General features: G+C 43.5%; 1 protein-coding gene across 1 annotated transcript in view; it reads right to left on the bottom strand.

The window, feature by feature from the left end:
- TBL1X (transducin beta like 1 X-linked) overlaps nt 1–15134 on the bottom strand; it is a 196804-nt gene extending 181670 nt beyond the window's left edge. Inside the window, exon 1 of the mRNA XM_033051951.1 lies at nt 14792–15134. The gene's annotated coding sequence lies outside the window, so the exon portion shown is untranslated. The remainder of the gene's footprint in view (nt 1–14791) is intronic.
- Nucleotides 15135–21250: the final 6116 nt, after the last annotated feature.

Below are 21250 nucleotides of genomic sequence, written 5' to 3'. Positions count from 1 at the left end.
CTCTTTCCATTACAAGCTGCATGCCCCTGTGACTGGGGGATTTTTTACTGCATCAACTGGACGCACAACTAAGACTTCTAAGAAATACAGTGAATCAAAAAAAGAGTACTAAATAATAATTCTACAGAAAGCTATCAGGTGGTACAACTTCAACAATTAACCCAACTGTTTTGCTAGGTCAACAATGCAAATTTGTGGTATTGATTTTGGCCGTCAGAGACTTGTTACTAGCAAAAAAAGGATGAAAATCCAAACTTTAAATGTACATTTAAATTTTCATTTCATTGTCTCTGTGGCTTGAAATTATTGGTCAATATTTGAACAGCCTACAGTATGCTTCCAACAGGCCAACATTCTCAACCTAAACAAAAAGAGTAAAAAATGAGAAGTCCAGGCTACTATCTTATAGGTCCTAAACTCCTCTGTGGATGAGAACAGTACATCACATTTTGTTCTTCACATGAAATTACTTCCAGTAAATACCTTACACTAAATTCTCAACTAGTTTAATGACATTTATAAGCTACAGAGAAAAAAGATGAAACCTCCAAGCCAGCGTAATTTGCATGTAATTCTTACACAGTACAGTTCATCATTTGATCCTGCTAATTTCTAGATATTGATACCTATAATAAGTAAATCTGTCTAATTTCAAGAAGCATTTGGGGTTTTTTTTTTGCATTAGGACACTATACCTCATATTGTTTCTTTACTGTTTCTGTTTAAAGAAGATTGCCAGTTCCTACTATTTCAACCACAAAACAAGTTCTCACAGTTTTTTAGTTCAGAAATATTTGTAACAAATAGCAAACAGAATCACTACTACAGTAATAGTACATCTTCTCACTGTATGAAATTTACAATAAATGAAACTAAACACATATGGTAAACAAAGTTGGTACCAGTTTACAACAGAGACCGTCTAACCTCTACATAAACCATATACCACCTGCACAGTCACCCATATATTAAATGTGAGAAGCTGTTGCTGAGAATCCATGTCAAATCTTTCCCTTTCAAGCAATTTAAGCACATGGGAAAAAATCCCCCCATGTGCATACAGACTGATAGTATTCACTTGGTAGGATTTCTTTAAAATATTTTTAATGTAATGCTTTATTTAACTTAGTGTAAAAAGGTAGAGGCAATCTTTTGTTGTCAGAATGTTATGATGCATCCCTGTACTAAGGCAAATTATTTATCCAGGCACTAAACAGCACCAATTCCTCTGACTTCAACTGGAGCTGTACCTACCCAAGGCTTCTGATAAACAAACCACTTACTTAGCTATCTGTATTCAAAAATGTTGGCTTCTAAATCACCCATCCACTACACACGCTACAGACACCAAGTATTAACAACATAATCAGCACGAGCCATAGCCACTATACAAACAGTCTCAAGTGTCTGTCATAAAAGCACAGAAATAATGAGGTGCAGGTAATGCTCATGTTTACTTCCATTTAGTTTAAACTCAACAGTCTGATCTCAACTGACAGCAACCCCAAAAAACCTCTGGCTTTAGATCCAGGTCACTAGAGGATGAGAAGAGCACTTTTTTCCTAAAAACATAGTCAAGAGAAGCTATCAGTTTATCCACTTTGCTGGTGGTCTAGCTGAAGAAGCCCACAGCTTTTCCAAAAGCAGTTTAATGCCTCTAAATGCAGATTAGATGGCAGTCAGAGCTATGCAAGAGAGCTTTAAGCAATTGCTGGCTTTGGAAAAAACCCCAACTGTACGGTCTGAATCCCTTTGTGCACTGTATGTGCTAGAATGTCTTAAGACTGAAGGTAAGTGGACTGTCTTTTTTGTTTGTCATAATGGTATGGTAAAATTTCTGGAGGGTAACATGTTTTGTTCGGAAAGCGTTTACAACAAGAAGTTGAGCCATGTCAAGCCCTGGTGACAAAGCAAGTTGCTGGAGTGACAAAGTGGCACTACTGAACCACTTGGAATAAAGCAATCATTTCACACATAGCATACAGCTTTAAGAAACCCCAGAAACCAAGCTTCAGGGAAGGAAGTGGCATGTATACAAATATTGATAATAAATATTAATAAACAGAAGGTCTGTTCATTACATTATGCAGAACCTGGAAGAAATCATTATTCATCTGCTTGCCTGCTCAGTCTATTTTAGTGCAGACTGCAGGAAATAATTTCCAATACTGGGGAAAAAAACAAACAAAACAAACAAACAAACAAAAAAACCCAAACCAAGACATGCAGGTGGACAGCTTTCTGTATCTGATTTCATCAGAACTCTGATATGTAAGTGCTGGAAACCAGAATGCTCAAATGAAAGACTATAAAACAGATCAAGCCTACCACAAATAAATGAAAAAAATGCATGCATGTACATGCATTACATGGAAATGAGAAAAAGGCAGTCATCCCCAGCTCCCTGACCCAATGGTTATCATGCTGAAAACAGAAAATCTAGTTAGCAAAAATATTTTGATTAGGCAACTTTCCCTTTGAAATAAACTAAAGCAAGAAGAGTCAGATTTACTTTGTCCTTTTATACGCAAGTCTTGAAAAAATAATAGCAATAGTCCCAACTTCCAGTATTTCAATAAATGTCATACCTTAATTATAAAGTGCAGTTAATATTTTCTTCTTATGCACACACAAAAAAGGTAGAACAGTTTATTACATTTCAGTCTAAGAGATGAACACATTGCTATTTACTTTTATTGGCAGTGTGCCCAAATACCCCAGATCTGCAAGACTGATAGTGAAAAGGAAAATATTTCAAACCTCAAAGAGAGCAGATCTATGGTTGCCTGGAATGTGTAAACAGCCAGAGCCTGTTTTACTTCCCACCCCCACTCTCACCATACACACCTCCTCTACCTCACCCTTCCTAACATTAGCAAGGAGTGCTGCTCTCAAGCAAGGGAGAGAACACAAATGTAGTAACATCAAGTAACAAAACTCTTGACATTTTAAGATGCAAGAATCTGGATTTACTGAAATAAGATGTTGCCATATAAATAGCTGCAGTCTTAAAACAAAACTAGTCTAAAACCAAAACAAAACTGCATAAGACCCTGAAAAAAAAGAAAAAAAAGATCAATTGAGCAGGCTTCCTATATGCCAAACCTGGTAAACACAAACTAAAGGAATTCAAATGCTTTTCCACAGATTATTCTTTGTAAAATTAAGGATCAGCCAGATCTGTACTCCATCAGAGAAAATACAGTTCACAGTCCTAGATAAGAGAAGGGATATTTTCATAAATATCTACACAATGTAAGCAAACTGATGCCAAAATGTAATGTTGGTATAAATTACTTTCTGTGAAAATAAGGATTATTACTTGCATAATGATACATACACCCACAAAGCAGTAAGTCATAAAAATAGATAGCATCACATCCTAAAGAAGTTTACAACGTGATTAAGACCATTTTTAAGAACTCTTTAAATTTGTGGATGAATAAAAATACCTTCCACCGAACAACGACAACAGATTTCCTTCTTTCCTTTAACCCCACAGCTCTCTATAAAAACAATCCTGTGTACCTTAGTAGCTTGCAAGCATGATTTGAAACTACAGAATTATAGAACTGATAAATATTACTACATTTATTCACCTAGTAACTTTAGCCTTCAAAACCAAATTAAACCAAAACATACCAAAAAAAAGGTAATTAACACTGCTGAGCAAATGGCTGTATATGATGGGAAGCTTGGAAAACACAAATGAATAAAAGGGAAAACACGCGGGGAAAAAATAAATGTAGTATACTATGGTGAAACACTGAAAGGCAGTCTCATAACGTTGTTTACAAATAACAGGTCACACAGCTCTCCCACTTTTCCTTCTATTAATTTTACCGGTTTTATGAATGCATTTGGCGAACATTCAAAAGAACACATCCATAGACTAATGAGGGTAAAATGCTGGCTCAAAGGAGACAGGAGCAAATGCTCTGTCAGTAGACTATTTGCAAACAGTTGAAATCAATAATAAATTCAACCTAACCAAATGCAACGCATACAAACAGAAATTAAAAGACTGAGGCAATTGGCAAATACATGAATGATGTTTCAGGCCACAGGGCACACTTTCTCACATACGTTAACACTTTAAATAGGCTGGCAAGACATTGGCTCCACTTGAAACACCAGAATGTACCACATGTACTTCCAAAGACAAAAATAACAATTAAGACAATACTAATAAGTAGTTAAATATTTTTTAAGATAACTATTTGTAGGATGTTTGAGTCTTCAAACAAAAAAAAGAAGATTTATATTTAAGGTGAAAAAAAAGTCACAATCCTTCTGTGTAATTTTCCTTATCTACTGCAGTCAAACACAGAGCAACCACCCCAGAGAAAACCAGTAAATTAGAATAGAAAAGGTTGATATATCCTCTTCAGGAAGGCTATGATGCTTGCAGCCCTTGAACAAGACAAGCCTCCAGTGCCAGTCCTGGGGTGTTGGAGCTTTGTATGCAGTGGGTCACATTTGGTAGAACAGTTTTGAGACTACCCATGATCCAGACAGCCAATGAAACCATCCTGCCACTGCTTGCCAGTCACTGCTAGAGTTTGTTAAACCTCACGCTGTGGCCTTGCCTCAAAAACTAAGGACACTTCACTGAAAAAGGTTCCAAGCATACATCTGTGCAAGTCACTTTTCAGTGTATATGTTTGCAACCAAGTCTTACACTTTATACTGCAAAATATTAAGCCAAATAAATTTTGACATAGCCAACACAGTTTCTGCGCATTTTGAAGAAACCAGGCTCTACATCTCAACTTCATATCTACAAAAAAATCCAAGAACATGGAGAAGATTCAGACAAGAACAGTGTTCAAAAAAGACCATGGAAGTTATGCCATACAAAAAAACCTACTTATGTGGGCTAGTGGAAAGGAGAGGGACACTGCAATCTCCACTTCATTACAGGAACATTGCCTGTCAGGATTAAAGTTAAAATCACGCACATCATCTGTTGCTATAAAAAAGGCTCAGAAATGTTTATTTAATCAGTCAAGAATCTGTGTTGCCATCATATAAGGCCTGATCCTAGAAATCTCCTGCACAGGCCCAACACATTTTTGCAACATCAGGCCATAGCTGTAACAGGATTTGCTCAATGTTTAGAACACAAATATATCATCAACTCTGTCCTTGCTGGAGCTACCTGGGTATGGGAGCTGTCAGAGAAGAAAGACTGGAGCACAGTAAATATCCATTAAAATGAAACCTCTCAAATTCCACTGCAAACCCAATAGGTTTTTTTTGTGGAGGGAGGCAATTAAAAGAAAGATTTAAAAGCAATTACAAAAAGTTTGAAGAAGAAAAAAAACAACAAAGGCTTGTTCTGAGGCAAACAAATACCCTAAACCAAACACTGTTAGCCAGGAAACTAACTTACAGATTAATAAAGGATTAACAAATTAAAGCCATCATTACTTCTAACTCTAAACTGAACACTGAAAGGGAGAAAAAAACCTTTTGTTCCATCATTTTCTTTTGATGCTTTGCTATCCTAATGGATAAGCTGATGGAAAAATGGGACTATACTTCAGTAAGCAGAGCTTTACGATCATGTTTTAATAAACTAGCAACAAAATAAACTGACAATGTGTTTTGCTGTTCAAAATTCTTCAAAAGCAGTCATTCATAAAGCCTTCATGGTAGTTCTGTAGTACGGCAGGCAGATAACATTCCACTATAAGTTGAATGTAAATTATTTACCCAGCGGTGAAAAGGTGTGCCCTATCAAATGCCTTGTGAGGTTGTTAAAGGAACAGATCTTTTCTTTCTTTTCATAGATATATATATCCAAATTTACATTTAAAAAAAGGAAACTTTGTTGTACTTGAAAAGCTCATGGGAATATGAATACAGGAGCAAACAACTAAAAAAATAATTCACTGCAATTATCTGAGTGCTTTTTAAACGGGTAGAAGATGCAGGTCATTATTATTTTTAGTAGGAGGAAATTAAATTTCTTTCACATTGCACTCCATGTACACGAATATCTGCTGGGCACAACAAATCTTATCTGTGAAGCCAGCACATGATCAAACTGACAATGTATAAATGCATTTAACATGTTGTCATTGAAGAACACAGAACCCTTCCACATTTCAAGTGTTTTATAAACTGAAAATACATGCTGTTGGTAACATAGTAGATACCATGAAGATTTATTGCTTAGGCTAAGCAAAATTTAAAATAAAAGATTTAATCCACATATGCATACAAATACGTAAAACATTAGAAAAACCAGGCACACAACAAAAGCCATTCTCATAACCACAAAATAACATACTATGAAGTAGCCACATATAATACATACTATCATCATAACACTGAAGAAATGCACAGGAGTAAGTGTTTTGAAGACATGTCATCTTTGCCAAACAAAAAAACCCAAAAAAACCCCAAAACCAAAACAGTTGTCCACTTGATAGTCAGCAGGTTAAAAACAGTCCTAGCTTTTGAGGTAGTCCACTACCATTCATCTTCCTCTTCCTTGTAAACTACTCATGAGGGCTCAAGATACATTTCACTTTTTACCTAACCCCTGTCCAGCGGTATCAGACGAGGTAGTGAAGACAGGATGGTGGTCTCCTGGAAAAGTAACTTTCATTCATCAGCAGTGGGGGAAAACATTATGTTAATGCTTTAGTAAAATTTGAGCTGTATGTAATAAATAGATTCTTTCCTTCCACTCTAATATTGCATTTTGGGCCACCCTTTCAGCTTCAGTGTTTTGTTTTTTTTCCAAGCACATCAAATCCTATGAGAATGAAGCTGGATGAATTTTTATGATACACTGTCATGCACTAATTTATAACTAATTGGCTCATTTAAATTAACTGATTATGTAAGACATTTACTGATACTAGCAGAAGTACCAGAGCTGAGAGTGTTTGGGTTTACAAAAACAGATTCCAGCATTGTTCTTTAGTTACAACACCAGAAACCCAAACAAACACAGTAGTAGTCAAAATGAAAATAAAGGAACCTTTAATAGTTTTCACAGAATGATATAAAATCTGTCTTGTGAACACCATGTAATGTTACTAAAAATGTACTTGCTTCTGCTCCTTACTTTTACTTTTTTGAGAACTGGCATAGGAAGGAAGATGTTTTCCTCATTATAATAATCCCCAGGTATGCCTTTTATTGTGCCTTCCAGATCACAGTATTTTAGTTTAAAAGTAAGCTATACAAACTACAGAAGGTCTTACATTACAAAAAGGACAAAACTAAAGCCAAAAAGTTAAAACAAACAAACAACCAAAAAAAACAACACCAAAAATTAAAAATTAAATGCAAAACTGAAGACTAGAGTTAAGATGCAAGGAGATATATTTGAGTCTACGTATTTAGCAGCATTGCCAGTAACTCCTGAAATACACAGAAAACAATTCATGTGTTTCAACTAATTCTATACCCAAATTCTTAAAGGTCTAACTCATGTGTGCATGTAAAATAGGCGTGAAAAGGGTTAAGTTTGTTTTGTGACTGTAAAAAGCAACAGATAAATATCCTTGGAAACTAATCCCCACAATATGAACTGGTACTGTCTGCACTTGGATTCCCAGTCCTAACTCATCAGCAAAGCTCGACCCTATCTGTGAAGAACACTATGCAGGAGGGTAGTTTTACCTTCATCTCTCTGTCAAGATCTGGGTTTAAATTTTACTTCCAAGAGCAAACAAAAACCAAAAAATTAAGAAAAAAAAAAAAGGAGGAAAATATGAAGATAACATAACATAATTCTGATGTTTGAATGCATCTTCCAGCTCCAGGTATCGCCTCCTGGTATCATCAGGCTCAGTCAGATGTACAGGCACAGGATGGACTCCTGACCCTGCCACATCTCAACAAGCACGTAATTAAAGGGTGCTGCACCTCTGCCTTCCAAAACCTGACATCCAGCATGGCCCAGCCTACAGTCATTTCACTGGCTATGCAACACCTCATGCTGCTGACCTGAGCACATCCTAGTTCAGGGTGTGAGAGTCAAGCTACTGCATGCTGGCACCACTTTCCAACATCAGGATTACGCCTTTTTTCTCCAAAACTACTTTTTGGACTACCTTAAGGCTAGCCATGTATATACATGCATATGCATGCACTCACACACGACAATTAGTGCAGTTCATTTTAAACAATTAATATTTGTGAATCTGATTCCTGTTCTACAGTCCCAGTTGAGACTATGCGCTAACACAAGTCTTAATACTAATGGGTCTCTGGACACACACAAATCCTCTGCCAGCAGCAACCAGACTAAACCCACTGATACAGTGAATAAGCAACTCGCAGCTGCTAAATGACACTGAAACTACCATGTTGTTATAACAATTCCTCATTCTGTTACCAACACGCATGAGTTTACAAAAAAAAAAAATCCATATTTTTACTTCACTTTATAAAAATCTCATGTATTTATTAACTGCACACTGTGAAGGTCAATTCTTTTGGAAGAACATCTTTCCAATTATTTTGCTGTAGGCTATGGGGTTGTGTTCAGATCAGTACAAACTCCACAGTGGACATTTTTAAGTATGAAACACAACAACACTGTATACATGTTAATCACAACAATGCAACTGATCCCTTTCAGCGGAGCCCCTGTAACATGACTATTTGATTTGGAAATATAAATCATAAATAGTTGGATTCACTCTTGAACTAGAGAACATTCTGCAGAGTCTCCACTCAATGGCAGAGGATTAATGAAGAGCTGATGGTGCTACACAGCAAAATATAGCAGAAGCCAAAGTTTGTCACTGTACATCCAGGGCAGTTTGCTGCCTTCAAAAAGAAGTACAACAAATGCATTATGCTGCAGAATGACAAAAGGAATGACATCTACTGAAGTAAAATCCTCTTTGTTTTCTTGAAGACAATGTCAAAACATAATTTCCGAGTAATTTAAATATCTAAGGGAAAAATGTTGGTTTTTTGCTCTATGGGTAATTTATCGGAGGTATGGGAAAGTTGCGTATCAATAGGAAAAAAATATTAAATGATAATGTTGCTACATTTTTTCATTTAATAAAATTATGATTTTATATAACAGAACACATTCTAATGCCTCTACAAAGTGGTAAGAGGTTAAACTGTAACTAAGAATTAGCAGCCTAAATGAAACTTAGGTCAGTAAATGCAATCACACTTTGAGCGGCACTGAAGCACTGTACAGAGCAACTGTTACATACTAATGGAGAACACTGGTCTTTAAAAAGCTTTGTTTCACTTTCCAATAGCAAAGGGTCAATAAAACTCACTACTTAATTAGATGAGAGTATTTTGATAAGCATATACAGAGAATTATTAGACATTATTAGTACCACTCATCTGTTCAGATACAGGCCGTAAGCCATGCCATCTAAGCATCGAGGCACTGCTGGTCCACATGTTCAGTGGGCTGTGTAACTTCGCCCAGCAAATGACTAAGGCTCAACACCCAAGCCAAAATGTAGTTACGCAATGCATTTAGCTAAAATATTAAAATAATTGTTTCTTCATACTACAGGACTATCATCATGATCAGTACATCATGCATGAACACCACACGGTTCTTGGCAGAAATTTCCACTGTAACTTCACACAAAATTACAACTTTTTACAAGCACTCCAGTTTAAACAAGACACATATTAAGTGTTCATACTAACAATAGAAGAAGCCAAGAAATGGGGTTACACATCTCGATGCCCCTTTAATTGCATAAAGTGGACAGGATTAAAAAGATGGAAGCCACGTCACCAGGTATACCCAACCCCAAGCTGCAGTCATGATCACAACCAGAAGTATAGAGAAAGGGACTGGTGGCTGGGACCCCAATATAAAATAACAGAGGCAGTATATTCTTCTCTTCTCAAATAACAATGAAGAAATGCAGTAACAATTGCTACAGGCCAGTATTTTTAGTATCACTTAAAATAAATACAAATATGTGTAGGAAAAGTGGCTCAAGAAAAAGCAGCATAAAAGGCCCGTGCACCTTTACCTCAAAAACTCACATATCCATTGTGGAGTTAACTTGCTTCCAGTTAGCTAGCAGAAGCAAGTTTATATTTCCACAGAATTACTAAACATTAATAACTATAATTTATAAATCTCTGTCTAGGACAAAATCACTACACAAGAAGACAACTATTTTCTAAATGAACACCCTTATTTGACTGCTTCTAGCTTTTACACGGCCCTAACTTCAGGGAACTTCCTGTGACTGCAAAACAAAACACTATCAGCCATCCTTAAACAAAATTCCATTACATTAATGATCAGAGCGCAACGACAACAAAAAAGTCTTTAAAATATTATCTAGTATGCTGAAGAAAAATAACCTAAACCCTATTTTTCACCTTTGTAGGCTTGTTTCAGTACCATTAAAATGATAGATTTTGTACTGACAGGAAGGCTGCTATTCCTATGTACAGCCGTAGTTCCAATGTTTTTGTTTAATTTCAACCAACTTGTCCAAGTAGGCCATTTGGTAGAAACCTATAAATGGCACCCAGGGGGTCTGGGTTCTTGCTGTAAAGAGGTCAGCTATTTCCTCCTAACTAAAAATAGGCAAGATGAGGGAGGGGAAGAGGGAGTGGAGGTTTAATTTAGCAGTTGAAAAAAGAGTTTACAAAATTACTTCCATCTTGCCTCATAATGAAGATTATGAAAAAAAAAAGCTGTCCCAAGAGTTACAAAACCTGGATCACTTTAAAGGTAGGCTGGTGTACATAATCTAAAGTACTAGGCATCAAAAGAGCAGTAGTAAAGCGAATCCAGGATACAGATCACGTTATGATGCCCACCCCTCTTTGGGCAGAGCAGACAGATTTACCAGCAGCAGTGCCTCCAGGTGTTAACAACTTCCCTCTCTCCTACCAGCTGAGATCACACTGACGTCTTGCAGATAAGGCACCACAATCAGCTGCTGCTCCCGAGTCAGTTTTTTCCAGCATTTACCCTCCTGGCTTTTTGTCTCCCTCACTTACATTACAATCTGTTTAGGGTGAGAACCACCATCTACAATGTTCCCAAAATGGCCCTGATTTGAACAGGAGCCCCTTGGCACTACTAAAGTTCAAACAGCATCAGTTTAATACACATGAAATCTAACTCTGGACTGCTACAGGCAGCAAAGAGCAAGGGCTAGCAGCACTGAGGCATGCACCGACCCCACTACACGCAGCAACCACCCAGCAACTTAAACCTAAAACCTAGGATGGCGTTTCCAGCCTCATCTCCACAAGGAACCAAACTGAGCACATCGCTAAATCCTAGGCAGATCACACTGCTGACTTAGCTACTGAGAAATAAGATCCCATCCACACTTGGAGACATTCTTTACTCCTTCCAAGCAAAGGGATGACAGGCCATTAACAGCTGCTGCTGCCAGAGGACTCTCCATTCAGGAAGCTCTTCCAGGAGCCATGGCACATCAGACGTACCAAGTGGACAGTATGTCTGCTTCTGGTCCCCATCATCACAAAAATGAGAAAAGCCCATCTGACAATCAATGACAGTACCAAAATAGCATGAAACTGAATCAGGGCAGGTTCAGGTTAGATACCAGGCAACGTTTTTCATCCCAAGAGTGGCTGGGCAATGGAACAGCTGCCCCAGGGAAGAGATCACAGCACCAAGCCTGATAAGAATTCATAACATGGTGAGAATCTTGGGGCTGTCCTGAGTTGGACTCAATCCTGGTGGGTCCCTTCTAACTCAGAGTATTCTATGATTTGGTGAAAACTGGGCAAACTGGTGGAGCAAAAATCTGCCCCTCCCCTAGCAATGATTTAACTTATTCTTACTCTTTAGATATTTGTGTAGTATATCTGCAACCATGAAAAAAAAAAAAAGAAGCAGTAGCATAACTCATAGCGGTGACATAGCAGAGAACAGTGGAGTCATCTTACTCGGTTGGGGGAAGGGCAGAGGATGTATTCAGATGACAACTTATCTGCAGAGGGCTTTTTTATGTCCTAAGAGACCTGGAGAGTTGTGCAGTTGCCAGTGTTTACATGTATGTGTAATTTTTAATTCTCTTTGCTTCTGAGACATGCTTTTTCATCTTAGGGAGAGAAAAAAACAACCTTAAAATTATAGAATATACTGAGTTGGAAGGGGCCCACAAGGATCATCAAGTCCAACTCCTGTCCTCCTGCACAGGACAGCCCCAGAATTGTACCATATTCCTGAGAGCATTGTATAAACGCTTCTTGAACCCTGTCAGGCTTGGTGCTGTGATCTCTGCCCTGGGGAGCATGTCTCCATGCCCAATCACTCTCTGAGTGGAGAGCTTCTTCTTAACATCCAACCTAAACTTGCCCACACACAGCTTCAGGCCAGTTCCTCAGGTCCTGTCACTGGTCACCACAGAGAAGAGATCAGTGTCTGCCCCTCTGCTTTCCCTCGTGAGGAAGCTGCAGATTGAAATGAGGTCTCCCCTCAGTCTCCTTTAACCTGAACAAGCCAAGGGACTTCAGCCACTTCTCACAGGCTTCCTCTCAAGCTTTTCACACCTTCATGGTCCTCCTTTGGACACTCTCTGATAGTTTTAATGTCTTCCTTTCATGGCAGCACACAAAACTGCCCCCAGCACTCGAGGTGAGGCTGATCCAGCTCAGAGCAGATCAGGACAATCCCCTCCCTTGCCCAGCTGGCCATGTTGTCCCTGATGTCCCCCAGGACAGGGTTGGCCCTCCTGGCTGCCAGGGCTCTGCTGGCTCATGTTCAACTTGCCATTGACCAGGATCCCCAGGTCCGTTTCCTGCACTGCTTTCCAGCATCTCATTTCCCAGACTGTACACCCAGGGTTGCCCTGTCCCTGGTTATTGCACAGCTCACTGAAGGTGTTAAATACAGAGACAACTACTCAAATCTCCACTGTTTTTACCATTATTACATACAGCACATAAAGAAAGATTTAGCGCATTTTTAATGTGATAGCATCCTCCCCCTCTTGCTTTCCCTTTTCCTCCCACCCCCTCTACAAATCTTCTGTGGGAAAGCTTCCCTGTTCTACTACTGCTGTCGTTGAGATGTTGCAATTATTATCTGTAATTGTTTTTAAAAAAGCCAAACAAAAAAAACCAACAACGCCAAAACACACACTAGGACAAATCTGGCTCTCTTTGCCAACAACATCTGCTATCACAGAATGGATATATTTAATTTAAAACCTGCCCAATGTCTCTATACATGACAGAACACTGACTGCAGGACAGGGAGAGGCCTAAACCCAGTATGCGCAGTCACATGGTACAGAAGCTATATGATGTTAAACCTCATATATCCAGTGGTTAAAAGACCACTAATAAATGGGATAAGGAAGAAAGATATGACATATTTGTCAACAGTAAAGACCTTGTATTTATTACCTACAATCAGATCTCCCTCTGGCACAACATGTTCATTTTCATACTATTAGCCTAAAACAGTAGTCTTGAAATTTTAATTTTACACTCCATTTTATTTCAAATCATCAGCCCTTCCAATGGAATGTTTTAGGTTTCTGCCACACTACGCCGCAGTATTTTCTGGTTCGGGAGGAGGCGGTGGGTGAGCCCCGCCGAGCAGCCCGCCTCCCCTCCCCCACGGCTCACATCCACATCCACACCGCCGGGCCCGTGCGTCAGGAAGGGAGCAACGCCGCTCCAATGAATCCTCGTGGAGAGCAGCGAAGAGGCATGTTAAGGCAACACAGAACGGGAAGCCTTTATTCTATCTAAACGCCGACTTTGAGGAATTAATATGCGAGCCCAACTTTTAGGGTGTGGCTTGGTGGTTTTGCCCCTCGTTGCGCTGTGCGGGATGCCCGCCCGAGAACGCAACAACATATCATTAAATAGGTCAAGGGTCATTGGCTTTACATCACACCACACCAATATTCGGCCGCGCACCGAACCCATCTACCAGCCCACAGCCGAGACTGAAGGGCAGCACAAAATGGGGACCCAGCGCGGCGCGGTGACAGCGCCGGGGGCTGGGCCCGCTCGCCGCCCCGGGGCTGGGCTCGCCGGCCCGGGCCGTGCAACAGGTCGGGGCCCCGCGGCTGCGGCCCCGAGCGGCTCCCGCACCCCCGCCCCGCGGCGGCGCTGCCAGCGGGGCCGGGGCAGCGCGGCTCCGGGGGCTGGGCACGGGCTGGGGGGCGAGCAGCCAACTTGTTTACCTACTTGGAAGTAAACTTCGATGTAGGGGAGCGACCGGCCCCTCCGCCCGCTGCTGATTCAAGCCCTGGCGATGAATGGGATCCCCTCCCCCACACAGGCTCTGCAAACTCCACACTGAAGCGTGAATACCTCGCATTTCTCTCCCCACCTCCCCGAGCATTTCTTAAAAAATTTTTAATAAACCCCCCCATACATTAAAATACTGTCTGAGAAGTAGGGAGAAACTGCCCCCCTCCCCCACGCCCCGGGGTCGCTCTGCCCGGGGGCAGCTGCAAAACACCGGCCAGGGGCACGGCAGCCCCATACACACACATCCCCTCGGCCCAAAGAAAGCACCCCAAAACCCCCAAGCAGACCCCAAAACGTCCGGGTTCAAAAAACTTCGTCATAACAAGCGGCGGTTGAGCGACCCCCTCCCCCCCGGGCGGGTCAGGCTGCAGAGGGGACGCGGGGGACAGCGGGCCCCGGGCTGGGCTGGGCTCGGGGGGCTGCAACAGCAAGGGCAAGCCTGAGAAAAGGGGAAATTTAAAAATAAAATTTAAAAAAAGAAAAATAAAAAAAAAGACGGGGGAAAAAGAAACCACAACAGGGTCCCCGGGATGAATAATCCGCCTCGGGAACTCACCTCGCGGCGCAGCGGGCGTTAAAGGCACAGCTCCCGCTCCCGCGGGCGGGGAGAGCCCCAACTTCTGCGGGGGGCGGCGGCGCTGCTGCTGGCGGAGACTTTCCCTCACTTGCCGCGCATGGTGCAACTCCTCTTCCCCCGGGGTCCCGGCCAGCCTGCCAGGAGGCTGCGAATCCCCCCTCGCCGCCGCCGCACACGCCTCCTCCCCCCCCTCTCCGCGCGCACGGGCGGCACAAGGAAGTCCCGGAGAGTGGGATGGGGGAAACGGAAAGTTTTGGGGCGGAATGGCGGTGAGGGGGGGCTGGCGGGGCCGGTGCGGACGCGCGGCGGCGGCAGGAGCAGCGCCGAGGGGGAGCCACAGCCGCGCCCGGGGCCGCCGCCACCGGGCGGGAGCGAGGGAGGGGACGGCGGGGGAGGGGGCGCACCGGGAGGGCCGGGGCGGGTGGGGGGCGAACCGGCCGCGCCCTCCCCCACCTGCGGCGGTCCCGCACGCCGGGACGCGCAACTCGAGCAGGCGCCGCCGCCAACGCCCCCGGGGATGCCCTGGGGTGCCGCCAGCTCTCGCCCCGCCTGTGGTTATGTTGTGCTTTGACACCCCCCCCGCAACTGAAACCCGGTGACAAACCCGGCACACACACCGAGGGCAGCCCTGCCCGCCCCTCCCCCGCCCGCCGGGCACCGCCGCGCTCCCGGTGCCGGCCCGGCGCGCGGGGTCGCGCGGTGCCCGCGGGCGGCCCCTGTGCCCCGCACGCTCGGCCCGGCCCGGCCCCGCTCGGGCTGCCCGCGCAGGGCACCGCGGGGCGCGCTCCGGCGCCCGGGACGCGGCCGCTCGTCCCGCGCCGCGGCGTGAACGGGACAGCTCGAGCGGCGCTGCGGGAGCGCTCCCCGCGCCGCCACCGCTGCCCCGGCCCGGGGCGGGCGGCAGTGCCCAGTCAGCGCCCCGGGGCGCGGGGTCCGGGCGGGCTGTGAGTCAGCACAAACGGACTTTATTGCATCTCGCTGGGGCGCGACACCCGCGGGCAGCAGCGCTGCGACGCCCCAGCCTGCAGCGCGCCCGTCCCACGCGTGTCCCCGTGTCCCGGCCGTGTCCCCCCCACCCCCGGGCGGATGATGCAACGCGGCTCCATGTGCTTCCCCTCCCCCGCCCGGCTCCCGTTTTTTTGCGCCTGGCGGGTCACCCGGCGGCTGATTGATTCTCCTTTCGCGCTGCGCCGTCACCCGGCGCTGGAAAGTAAATAACAAGTTGACATCATTACCGCGCTCCGCAGGGCCCCGCGCGCCGCTACCGCACCGCCGCGAGTAGCTGCGCACGCCAATCCGCGCCGCGCCCAGCCCCCGGCCCAGCGCGGCCCTGCCCGCCCGGCCCAGGCCGCAGCCCCGGCACCACCGGCAGGGGCCCGCACACAGCCGCCCGGGGCCGCCAGCATGCTTTTGGCGGCCTTCTTCCCCTCCCCCACCCCTCCCCACCCCCTGGCCTCATGGCTAATGTCATGCAAATAATAAGATTATCTGGATGTTGCCGGGGTGTCTGCCTCGGTGGGCTCATCCCGGTGACAGCCAGACTAGCGCGGCCCCAAAAGTCATATTTATTATGGGAGGCTTTTTCCATATGACCTTTCCACTCCTTCTTTTCTCTTTTGGTCTTACTTTGACATTAAAGGGAATTTCATGCTCGTTATACGTTTAGCCCAAAGCCTACAAATGTGCTGTCACCCAGTATGCTGATGGAAAAATATGACATCACCCAAGTCAGGACGACAAAGATCATTGCTGCACACATTCATATATGTGTTGAAAGCAGAACTCTGGAAACGCTGGGAAATGTTGCAGGCTGATGTGATTCATTTTCGTATTCAGAGCCTCGAGACTGCAGTGCGAGGCCATCTGCGCTCAGACAGACAGGCAAACACGTGTCTCCCTTCCCAAGTAAGCTCCCATTCCCTTATTTTTCTCCAAATGCAAAACCTACATTACGTTTTTATTACTCTGCAATGTAAACAAACAAAAAACATCCTCCAGATTCATAGCGAGATGGGCCAGAATTTGTAGCTCCTGTGCTTTTTTGTTTGCTTGCTTGCTTGTGAAGTGCTGTGGGCTTACAAATGAGGTGAACTCATCGGAAAATGGTCCTAAGGGAAGCCTTGCAGAGCTCCCGAGGTGCGGTCACTCAGCATGGAGGCTGAGGCTCTCCTTGTGTGCTCTGGGACAGCGATGGAGCTGTCCCCGCTGTGTAGGTCCCATCCTTGTCCCCACACTAAGGATGTGGCCCAGCATGGCCAGGAGGGTGAGGGGGCACCAGGAGCCGCAGGCTTCGGTGAGCGGCAGCGCTGCAGGTCTGTCCTGGCAGCATTCCCAGCCGTGTGTTGGGGTTTGCACTGCTGAGGAGCCGCACACATCCTGCTCATCCTGCGCTGCCCGGCCATGGACCCACCGCACTGCTGCAGCACCCAGCAGAAAGGCACCGGGACCCGGCCAGGCACTCGGACAGCTGGTCCCAGCCTGGCCAGGCCCGACCACACGCTCTGCTGGGCGGGCAGGGAGACACAGGCTGCAAGGGAAAGCTTGATGGGCAGCTGAAGGCATTGTGATGGCAAGGAAATTAAATTGCAGCATCATACAGATACAAGGAGGTGACTTTTCCTATTTTCTAACTGGGCACAGCCACCGCTGCCTGTTCCTGGTGGAGTTTAAGCCAGTCCTGCAGGGAGCAGGACAAGCAGGAGAGGGCAGGTCTGGAGGGTTGCACCCACCTGCCCCTCACTTCCCGAGCTGATGCTGGGGCCAGTCCAAGTCCCTGTTTCCCTGGTTTTGTGCAGCCGTGTCCTGGCCACACAGGGAAGCCAGGCAGCCACTGCCGGGGAGATGGGGTTAAATATTGACGTAATCCTTGCTGAGAACTTCAAATGAAGGTTATCAAAGAAGGCACTTTTTTCAGGCTGTGCTTGGCTAAGAGGAGCTGCACAGACTCGTGATAAAGACTTGGGTTTTTTCCAGTTAAAATGGAAAAAAAAAAAATCCTCAACTATAAAGTGACAGTAGAGTAAAAGATAGAAGAGTGAATCTGAATCACTACTCTGGCCATTGCAATAATTTTGATCTATGTGTAAGTGAAGATCCCAAAGTGACCATGTATAAAAGAAATCACCATTTTTTTAAGAGCCTTGTTTTTCCAGTTTCATAACGTGTGACGCTGTGATGGTGATCAGCAGTAGTGCCACAGCCCTGCAGCTCCAAATGAAGGGAGCCAGAGCTGAGGTTTCTTACTCTCATTAAAATGGAAACTCTAACCTGAAACAATCAAAGTCAAGGGCCAGCAGGGTTGGCCTACTGGGGAGATAATGGGATCACAAGGCAAAATATTTTGTATTTTACAAGATGAAACCCATTGTTATTTTTCTAGCGCTTCATCATCTTGTATTTTGTTGGTAACTGTTTCTATGTTTTCCCCTCTCCCCATGTTTTCCATTCTCTAAATAAAAGTAAGTTCTCTTGAAAAAGCGAATAATTAAAAGATAAATAATTGCTTCTTCTTTTAGATTACTTTAGTTAAATAATTCTTCCCACAAAAAAAGAGCCCAAAAAAACCACAAAAAACCCCAAAAACCAAACCCTGAAATACAGATTAATTATTTACTACTGTTACAGACTGAAAAAAATAAAAAAGCGTATCTGCTAATTAAGTTTTTAAGACAAATTCATATGCAAACTTTTGATACAATAGTGAAAACTGAACTTGAGTAGATATCCCCACCCTACTCGGACAGAGGGGCACTATGCCATTCTCACACTGCAGTATATAGATATTCTATACATGGAAATGTGACATGGTAGGCCTTTGCTCTGTCTCACTTACAAATATGTTAAATCTCTAGCTTTCCTATTATGAGGTGTCCTGCCAGACTGTTTGTGATGGGAAATTAAAGACTTTTAGCGCATTATTATTACTATTTAGCACTTCTGTAGCAGCAAGCTTTGACTTCTATTTTGTCAGCATGTTTACAGTATTTGATATTCTTCAGGTAAATGTTCTGATGGAGACACTCATGTAAGCAACTGCTTCGCAGCAACAAAAAACATTTTCTCATTTACCCACTTGCTAATACTAAGAGTTTCAATTTTAGAAGGAAATTCTGATTGACTAAGACGTTTTCAGGAATTGAGACCATCACTGTTTGGTTTTTCTTTCCTTCACATATTACTTTATTGATGTATTTTGGATTAGATGGAAAGATTTTGCCTAATTAATGACCACTTGTGCAATGACCTCTCAAGTTAAACAGTATTATCAGAAATAAAAAAGTAAAGTGGAAGACCTTATTTCAAAGTTTCTGGAAGACAAAACTGTCAGTTTTTTGATTTTGCAAAGGAAGCACGGTCTGATCCTTTTTCTATCCTATTTCTCATGTGGCCTGTAATACCTGCACATTCTAGTAAACATTTTTCATCCACCATTTTGAGATGTGAAGATCTAGATTCTTCAGGCTTTAACAGGAATCCAATCCAATCTAATAACCTCTGATAAGAATTTTTATGCTGTTACTCTGTTGAAGAGGTAGCAAAGAGGGATGCACTATTCATAGTTCCTTCCCCATGCCATTATACAACCAATGCACATCTGCTGCCCAGGGACACTGTGTATTAGGTAGGCATCATACTGAATGTGTTTTTGCTTCTGTCTGTAAGATCATGAGAACAAATTTGGTGATTTTTCAAAAAATCTACACAAGTTAGGGCAACACTCCTATCTACTATATGGAAAATATTATTTAGTATGTTGAACATGTACTTGTTATTATTTAAGGTAAAATAAATCAGAAACTTTGATGTATGTAATCTACACTCCTCTGATCTATTTAGTGGGCTGACACGAAGGGCTGAGCTAGCAGTATGAGTCCCTTAGGATCCTCAGATGGAACAGAGATTTTTTATGTTGCTCTAATTTACTCTTAGAGACAGTTTGGCCTCCTGCCAGTCTGGAATAGAAAGAAGAGAGGGGTGATCATCCCTTTTCTTGTCTTTCCTCATCCATGCAGTGTTGCATGGCCCCAGCTGTGCTGAATTAATGTCTGGGACAGTTTATCATTTCAAACCTTTTTTTCCTCCCATGAAAGATTTTAGAAGAAAAAGCAGTTCTACCTAGGAGGTGGCTGCAAGAGAGTGAAACACCTAGAGAGTGAACAGGATCAGTTATCCTGCAGAGAAGCCAGACTTAGCAGGAGGTTGTGCTATGAATGTGAGAGATGTTAACTGTGCATCATCACCCCTAGCTACTGAGTTTTCTGGAGGTTTATGAATCCTGAGTGTTGTGAGAGTGCTGTCAGATGTCTCCTCTGGTCCTCTGAAGATTATCTTACCTTCTAAGGCCACCAGCAGGAGCAGCCCTGCTGGCACACTTCTTGAAGTGGCTAAAGTGAAGTGGGAACCAGGAGTCTACTCTTGAGAAGGCCTAATATTCCTGAAGAATTCTTGTTAATACTGGTCTTTGGTCCCCAGTGGGGACTTTGTCAGGACAAAGGGGAAAGGGAGAGCCCAATCCTTCTCATGAGGAGTGTGCATGCAGAGGAGCAAACAAACAAGACACAGATGTGTCTGTGGGCAGGTGGACAGGATGAAACAGGGGTGTAAGGACCAAGTGTCTGCACTGCACCACTGTCAGCATCCAGGTGCCCCCTGGGGCTGGTCTTGCAGGCTGCCTCACTGGAGCACCTTGGACATGCTGGTTGGATTAGTTTCACCCAAGGGGAAAGCAGTTCTTATGCTCAGAAACTGCTCTGGTCTGTGTCCCAAAGCTCAGCATGGGAAGAGGGTGGGGAGATTGGTTTCAGAAATTCACTCCTGTTTTAGACTGAGAGTGGTGTAGATGCAGTCTCTGACAGTTCTCTGTTTATATTGACATTGCATTATATAATATTTTACACTTTAAAAGGTTTCACTTAATTCACTGGGATTACTCAGGATTTAAAGCATGATTCACTGTTGTAAAATAAGACATATGGATTGCTTTCCTTGACAAATGCAAAATTTTTGCAGGAAATCTAAAATAGTTTTTCTTTACACAATCTCTATGGCTACTGAAGCATATAAGGTATGCTGCATCATTTCTAGATGCAAGCTGCCATTTTTGGGGAACAGTGAGTAGAGGGGAGAAGGATTCTGAAGAAACTCATATATGTAATGCTAATGCTGGAAGAAAATTAACTTCACATGGTGCAGTGGCCCAAAGAGCTGCTGTAATACTGGGTACAAGAAATGGATGTGTCAAGAAGGAGAACAGAGGCTGAATGATCTCTGCTTGGCACTGGTGCTGTGATGTCTGCTAAAGTAGTCCCATCCAATTATCTGCACTTCAAGAAGCATGATGGAGGAACTACAGAGAAGAGTACTGATAATGACAAAAGAATTGGGAAAAGGCTTGCTTTTAAAGATAGTGATCCATTTAACTTATCAATGAAGTAACTC

Source organism: Catharus ustulatus, chromosome 2, assembly GCF_009819885.2.
Source record: "Catharus ustulatus isolate bCatUst1 chromosome 2, bCatUst1.pri.v2, whole genome shotgun sequence".
NCBI lineage: Eukaryota > Metazoa > Chordata > Aves > Passeriformes > Turdidae > Catharus > Catharus ustulatus.
This window is presented reverse-complemented; position numbering and strand designations above follow the sequence as displayed.